At 42.0% G+C, this 8428-nt stretch overlaps 1 non-coding gene across 1 annotated transcript; it reads left to right on the forward strand.

The window, feature by feature from the left end:
• The first annotated feature begins 8064 nt into the window (after positions 1-8064).
• On the forward strand, positions 8065-8139 carry Trnat-ugu (transfer RNA threonine (anticodon UGU)). Its single transcript has one exon. It is a non-coding gene; the product is annotated as a tRNA-Thr (tRNA).
• Positions 8140-8428: the final 289 nt, after the last annotated feature.

An 8428-nucleotide genomic window follows, 5' to 3' on the forward strand; every position in this document is an offset into this window, starting at 1 on the left:
TCCAAGCATGTGTGTCAATTTTTACCTCTCTATCTACATTATTTCGTGCTTTATTAAGTTTTCAAATTTATACTGACTTTTAGATCACCCTGTACATCAGGAACAGCTTCATAGAGGTGTCCAGTTGCCTCTCCTGCAAAACAATAGACATCCAGCATTGCTGACAGAGAAAAGAGTGTGGCCGAATGTGGTGTCACTCAAATGCCTCTGCCAGCGACGTCTCTGGCTGTTTCCATGATGACAGCGCTGCAGCGCACCTGCTGATACCGCAGAGGCGGCCGTGACCTCCCTCCAATGAACGAGCGTCTTTCTGCTTTGGCGGCGAAAATCCTTGCGAATCAGGTCAGGCTGCCCCATCCTGTCGTCGAGAAGGGGACCCCATACTGCATTCCAGGATGTCAATCCAAGTGTCATAGGCTCTTAGTGTAGGCTGTGATACTGAGATGAGTACGCAAATGTCTGAGTACTAATGCAGTCCAGACTATGTTCATTATTGCTTAAGGTTACATACCCTAAGCACTTCCATGGTGGCAAGTGAGGAAGGGCTTCCATCTGTCGCTAGCGCATTTCACGTTGGCTGTTGGTATACAACATCCAGCCGACGCTGTCCACAATGCCTGTTGGCAGTGTTTCGCTTTAAATGGTTGGCTCTGAGCACTATGGGACTTAACTTGTGAGGTCATCAGTCCCCTAGAACTTGGAACTACTTAAACCTAACCAACCTAGTGACATCACACACATCCTTGCCCGAAGCAGGATTCGCTTTAAATGCATAACACTCTTGCCTGCCTGTGGCTGGCTCTGTTGCAACTCACTTCCACCCTGGTGTATCTTTCATGAGTGTGGCCAATATGCTACACAAGAGAAGATGCAAAAAGCTTTGCAAAGAACATCCTTACAAGCACTGTTATGTCCAGGTCTACCACTACACCCCCCCATGAACCATGGACCTTGCCGTTGGTGGGGAGGCTTGCGTGCCTCAGCGATACAGATAGCCGTACCGTAGGTGCAACCACAACGGAGGGGTATCTGTTGAGAGGCCAGACAAACATGTGGTTCCTGAAGAGGGGCAGCAGCCTTTTCAGTAGCTGCAAGGGCAACAGTCTGGATGATTGACTGATCTGGCCTTGTAATACTAACCAAAACGGCCTTGCTGTGCTGGTACTGTGAACGGTTGAAAGCAAGAGGAAACTACGGCCGTAATTTTTCCCGAGGGCATGCAGCTTTACTCTATGGTTAAATGATGATGTCGTCCTCTTGGCTAAAATATTCCGGAGGTAAAATAGTCCCCCATTCGGATCTCCGGGCGGGGACTACTCAAGAGGATGTCGTTATCAGGAGAAAGAAAACTGGCGTTCTACGGATCGGAGCGTGGAATGTCAGATCCCTCAACCGGGCAGGTAGGTTAGAAAATTTAAAAAGGGAAATGGATAGGTTAGAGTTAGATATAGTGGGAATTAGTGAAGTTCGGTGGAAGGAGGAACAAGACTTCGGGTCTGGTGACTACAGGGTTATAAACACAAAATCGAATAGGGGTAATGCAGGAGTAGGTTTAATAATGAATAGGAAAATAGAAATGCGGGTAAGCTACTACAAACAGCATAGTGAACGCATTATTGTGGCCAAGATAGATACGAATCCCACACCTACTACAGTAGTACAAGCTTACATGCCAACTAGCTCTGCAGATGACGAAGATATTGAAGAAATGTATGATGAATTAAAAGAAATTATTCAGATTGTAAAGGGAGACGATAATTTAATAGTCATGGGTGACTGGAATTCAGCAGTAGCAAAAGGGAGAGAAGGAAACGTAGCAGGTGAATATGGATTGGCGCTAAGAAATGAAAGAGGAAAACGCCTGGTAGAATTTTCCACGGAGCACAACTTAATCATAGGTAACACTTGGTTCAAGAATCATAAAAGAAGATTGTATACGCGGAAGAATCCTGGAGATACTGACAGGTTTCAGATAGATTATATAATGGTAAGACAGAGATTTAGGAAGCAGTTTTTAAATTGTAAGACCTTTCCAGGGGCAGATGTGTATTCGGACCACAATCTATTGGTTTATGACCTGTAGATTAAAGCTGAAGAAACTGAAAAAAAGGTGGGAATTTAGGGAGATGGGACCTGGATAAACTGACTAAACCAGAGGTTGTACAGAGTTTCAGGGAGAGCATAAGAGGACAATTGACAGGAATGAGGGAAAATAGGAATGCGGGTAAGCTACTACAAACAGAATAGTGAACGCATTATTGTGGCCATGATAGATACGAATCCCACGCCTACTACAGTAGTACAAGCTTACATGCCTACTAGCTCTGCAGATGACAATATTATGGAAATGGAAGAGGATGTAGATGAAGATGAAATGGGAGATATAATACTGCGTGAAGAGTTTGACAGAGCACTGAGTGGAAGAAGAATGGGTAGCTTTGAGGGATGAAGTAGTGAGGGCAGCAGAGGATCAAGTAGGTAAAAAGACAAGGGCTAGTAGAAATCCTTGGGTGACAGAAGAAAGACTGAATTTAATTGATGAAAGGAGAAAATATAAAAATGCAGTACATGAAGCAGGCAATAAGGAATACAAACGTCTCAAAAATGAGATCGACAGGAGGTGCAAAATTGCTAAGCAGGCATGGCTAGAGGACAAATGTAAGGATGTAGACGCTTATCTCACTAGTGGTAATATAGATACAGCCTAGAGGAAAATTAAAGAGACCTTCAGAGAAAAGAGAACCACTTGTATGAATATCAAAAGCTCAGATGGAAACCCAGTTCTAAGCAAAGAAGGGAAAGCAGAAAGGTGGAAGGAGTATATAGAGGGTCTATACAAGGGCGATGTACTTGAGGACAATATTATGGAAATGGAAGAGGATGTAGATGAAGATGAAATGGGAGATATAATACTGCGTGAAGAGTTTGACAGAGCACTGAAAGACCTGAGTCGAAACAAGTACCCGAGAGTAGATAACATTCCATTAGAACTACTGACAGCCTTGGGAGAGCCAGTCCTGACGAAACTCTACTATCTGGTGAGCAAGATCTATGAGACAGGCGAAATACCCTCAGACTTCAAGAAGAATACAATAATCCCAATCCCAAAGAAAGCAGGTGTTGACAAATGTGAAAATTACCGAACTATCAGTTTAATAAGTCACGGCTGCAAAATACTAACGCGAATTCTTTACAGACGAATGGAAAAACTAGTAGAAGCCGACCTCGGGGAAGATCAGATTGGATTCCGTAGAAATGTTGGAACACATGAGGCAATAATGACCCTACGACTTTTCTCAGAAGCTAGATTAAGGAAAGGCAAACCTACGATTCTAGCATTTGTAGACTTAGAGAAAGCTTTTGACAATGTTGACTGGAATACTCTCTTTCAAATTCTAAAGGTGGTAGGGGTAAAATACAGGGAGCGAAAGGCTATTTACAATTTGTACAGAAACCAGATGGCAGTTATAAGAGTCGAGGGACACCAAAGGGAAGCAGTGGTTGGGAAGGGAGTGAGACATGGTTGTAGTCTCTCCCCGATGTTATTCAATCTGTATATTGAGCAAGCACTGAAGGAAACAAAATAAAAATTCGCAGTAGGTATTAAAATCCATGGAGAAGGATTAAAAACTTTGAGGTTCGCCGTTGACATTGTAATTCTGTCAGAGACAGCAAAGGACTTGGAAGAACAGTCGAATGGGATGGATAGTGTCTTGAAAGGAGGGTATAAGATGAACATCAACAAAAGCAAAACGAGGATAATTGAATGTAGTCGAATTAAGTGGGGTGATGCTGAGGGAATTAGATTAGGAAATGAGACAGTTAAAGTAGTAAAGGAATTTTGCTATTTGGGGAGCAAAATAATTGATGATCGTCGAAGCAGAGAGGATATAAAATGTAGACTGGCAATGGCAAGAAAAGCGTTTCTGAAGAAGAGGAATTTGTTAACATCGAGTATAGATTTGAGTGTCAGGAAGTCATTTCTGAAAGTATTTGTATGGAGTGTACCCATGTATGAAAGTGAAACATGGACGATAAATAGCTTACACAAGGAGAGAATAGAAGCTTTTGAAATGTGGTGCTACAGAAGAATACTGAAGATTAGATGGATAGATCACATAACTAATGAGGAAGTATTGAATAGGATTGGGGAGAAGAGACGTTTGTGGCAGAACTTGACTAGAAGAAGGGATCGGTTGGTAGGACATGTGTTGAGGCATCAAGGGTTCACCAATTTAGTATTGGAGGGCAGCGTGGAGGGTAGAGTACCATGGAGAGGATAGAGTAGCATGGAGAGCTGAATCAAACCAGTCTCAGGACTGAAGACCACAACAACAACAACCAATAGTTCGAAATAATTTACAAGTTCCTAAGCATCTGATTTTTCATTTTTTTTTTTTTTGATGAACATCAAATAATTTATACACAGAATCACATAGGCTTCATTTCACGCCAATCTTTTTACAACAAGGAAAATACTTTTAAAATATGTGAAAGACCTTGATTAAAAAGTGCATTGCATTTAGTTAACTTAAGAAGCATATCAAGATTTTTAACATTCATATTAGTCATTGCAGATCCCACTGACTCTGTTATACAAGTACAGTTCAGTTATATATGAAATATTAGTTACCAAAAGCATTCTTGCACCTGGGAGTGAGAGATCTTCGGCTGGCTTTTCATGAGTTAGCTCGTAATAGGGGTTTCAGAGGAAAGGCAGGATTGTACTACTACAGTTAGCCGGCCGAAGTGGCCGAGCGGTTCTAGGCGCTACAGTCTGGAACCGCGAGACCGCTACGGTCGCAGGTTCGAATCCAGCCTCGGGCATGGATGTGTGTGATGTCCTTAGGTTTAAGTAGTTCTAAGTTCTAGGGGACTGATGACCTCAGACGTTAGGTCCCATAGTGCTCAGACCCATTTCAACCATTTGAACTACAGTTATGCAATGTAAACTGCACTCACTTTTGGGAATTAGAATTATGCAGTGGATGGTCCATAACATAAGGGGTAGGTGCCAAATTCTTCATCAACTGTATGCTTTTCAGTGGAAATCGTTCCAGTTTCATCTGCTCTGTCACTTTCCATATCACTGGCATTATAGTTGCATATTCACCTTCACTCTTCAGACCAACGTTGATTATTATATTGTCTATTGCTCCTTCTATTAACCCATCCCTGTTCCAATATTAATTTTCAATTCCTTTTCAAATGTTTGGAAGTTTTTACCAAATAATATTGGGTAATCTTAGGTAAAGACACTTTGATTATTTGTGTTAGCGTAGAATGGAAGGATATTTTTTCTGAAATTTTTGGTTCATTGCAATCTAGCACAGCATATACCTTACACTTTAAAACTGCATGTAATTAAAAAACGAACTTTGGCTTATTATAATGCGAAATAGTCAAAATCTCATTTCTTTTTAACCCTGGCTCAAAATTGGTTTTGTTCTGAAAGAGCCATTCAGGTATGCAATTTTTGCGACCTGCAGCAGTGGGGGCTTTATTAGTTTAAACAATATGATGTTGTGTGTTATCAAGCACAACAGCACTATCGGCTGGTATGTGATGAATCAGTTTCTTTCATAACCATTTGTGATAGTTACGTCCGTTCATAACATCGTGATAATTTTGGAATTTAGATTTCGAGTCGCAAATTAACATTGTTCCCTGTATGAAACACACTGCTCCTCCAGCTTAGACAACGATAGCTATTGCTCCTGCACTACTATTAGTCATTACACCCCGAAATTCTTCATGTTGCCAGCAGTTCTTCATTGGATAATGCGTTCATGAATACCATTGGCCCCTTTTGCCCCATTTTCATTAGTTCTGATTGCTTTCCAATATTCTGTATGCTTTGAAACATTGTCGGAACGTTTCCTTATGATATTTCTGTTATTTTGACACTTTTTTAAACGAACTATCATTTCTTTCAAAATTTTATGTAATGTTTCCCTTGGCTCCTGCAGCTTTTCTTTCTTTTAATGTAAGTGGATTCTCAAAGCTCGGAATTTCTTCTTCTGCTCTCAGTACAGTATCATAATGCTTTATCGAAGTCATGTACACAAACTACTTTCCTAGATCGCCTTTGATTTTAGGTGTTTCAAGTTTTCCTACGTTATCTTCAGCTTCATTAGTCTTTGAAAATGTATTTTACTGTCCTTTTTTGACGTCCCCACAATATCAGCCGCCCTCAAGATTGTTTACTGTACAGCTATCATTACCTGATTTTACTTATTTCTTCCTATCAAAATTGTACATCTCTGAATATAAGTTCTTTTTCACCAGAATGTGTCCACTCCCGCGGAACCTTCGTCTGTTTCCCACTCACTGGGGCATTCATGATTGTAGGAAGCATCAGACTGCACTAGGGCCGGCCGAAATGGCCGTGCGGTTAAAGGCGCTGCAGTCTGGAACCGCAAGACCGCTACGGTCGCAGGTTCGACTCCTGCCTCGGGCATGGATGTTTGTGATGTCCTTAGGTTAGTTAGGTTTAACTAGTTCTAAGTTCTAGGGGACTAATGACCTCAGCAGTTGAGTCCCATAGTGCTCAGAGCCATTTGAACCATTTGAACTGCACTAGGGTCGATATTTCACTAAGGCACGTTAAACCATTTCATAACTGACCTGAAAGCATTGCCAGAGCGATGCGTTCTCCTTAATCACCTTTCTAGTTCTTTACTGTGACGTCATCGTCATCGCGTATTTCCGATAACGTCCGCGGGAGACCAAGTTCACTAATATTGTGGTTGGGTAGTGCAGCGTGGTTACACTTAAATTTTTGCTACTTTATAAGGACTGCATGATAAACAAGTCATCTCAGGACAATGAAACTTTGTGTCGACATTTTTACGGGCATGCGACAGGGAAATAATTAACATTTTAATTTCAACATGAGAAGGAAACTGCGCACCATGTCTAAATTCCAGGTTACAAATGAAGGGCTTGGTACAAGTCCATTACCTCCACTTTTCTGTCTATAATGCTTCTGACATAATGGTCCAAACAAACAGAAAGAAAGATACATCTCTAGCAAGAAGTCATATGCTTGAATATTTCTGCTATCTCAACTGAAGATTTTTCAGCGCTCATTTAACTTTAGTACTTTGTATCTCAGAATGAACAAAAATGGACTTGTACCAATATTGAAATAAGCCCTTCAAATGTTGATCCACGTAACTATCATCTGCATCCACAACGGCCTGCAACGACACTAGAGATTGTTCCACTGCTCCCCAAAACAACGGTGGACCGTGGAATGCTCAGCTGTTGTGACAAAGATCATCCACTATTTTAAGACCTCACAGAGCATCCAGCATTTGTAGCCATGGTAATAGTAAATTTTTCAACAATTTTTGGCGCCATTGGCCGGAGATCTCTCGTAGGAGCAAATCCCAAATCACCATTTAATATGAATTTCCAAATCGTGTCCTTCAACGTCACTTGCTCTCATAAGAAATCGCAGCACAGACCATAGTTCCAGGTGCAAGTCAAGTGTGTATAGCGCGCAATACAGGTTGGTTGCGGGTCCTGAACTGGTCTCCTCCTCCTAACCAACATGCTGCCATCACTGACAGGCAGAATCTGCTTTCGTAGGAAACAAAGCAGACCTCCGCCCTACCCTCCAATGAGTGCTCGCTTGAGGCCACTAAAGTCGCAAGTGGCGATTGTTTGGAGGCAGTGAAATGCACGCTACAGGCCGTCTGGCAAGGAGCTGTCCTTGAAATAACCGAGTTATTCCAGTTTGTCAATTTTAAATTTACATTCTGTTTAAAGATTTCGAGAATATGGCAGACGCTCTATCCATCTGAGCCACCGCGGGCACAGAGGATAGTGCGTCTGCAGGGACTTATCCCTTGCACGCTCCTCGTGCGATCCACATTCCCAACATGTCCACACCACTACATTCGTAGGCGCCTAATAAATGTTTGCCCATCATAATTACTCGTGGCAGATTAATCTACCAAGCCCAGTACGAGTTCGGGCATAGCGTGTGCGGTTCCGGGAAGCCATATTTTAACCATCCCTGCAGGGATAAATCCCTGCAGACGCACTATCCTCTGTGCCCGCGGTGGCTCAGATGGATAGAGCGTCTGCCATGTAAGCAGAAGATCCCGGGTTCAAGTCCCGGTCGGGGCACACGTTTTCAACATGTCCCCAATGAAGTACATCAACCCCTATTTGCAGCTAGGGTGTCCATTTAATTATCATTTCATTTCTAGCACAGCTGCATGGTCATCCACGGTAACTGTTCTTTCGGGAACAGACACTACCGTCATATATGATTTCGAGAATAGAAAAAAAAAGACGTAATTTAAGTTTGGAAATAGGTGTGTTAGAATTTCATGTCAGACACGAACGTCAATGGATGAAATGAATATATTTATAAGCGAAATCACGTAAGGATTATTAGTACAATCCAAGTACA

Source organism: Schistocerca nitens, chromosome 7 (assembly GCF_023898315.1).
Source record: "Schistocerca nitens isolate TAMUIC-IGC-003100 chromosome 7, iqSchNite1.1, whole genome shotgun sequence".
NCBI lineage: Eukaryota > Metazoa > Arthropoda > Insecta > Orthoptera > Acrididae > Schistocerca > Schistocerca nitens.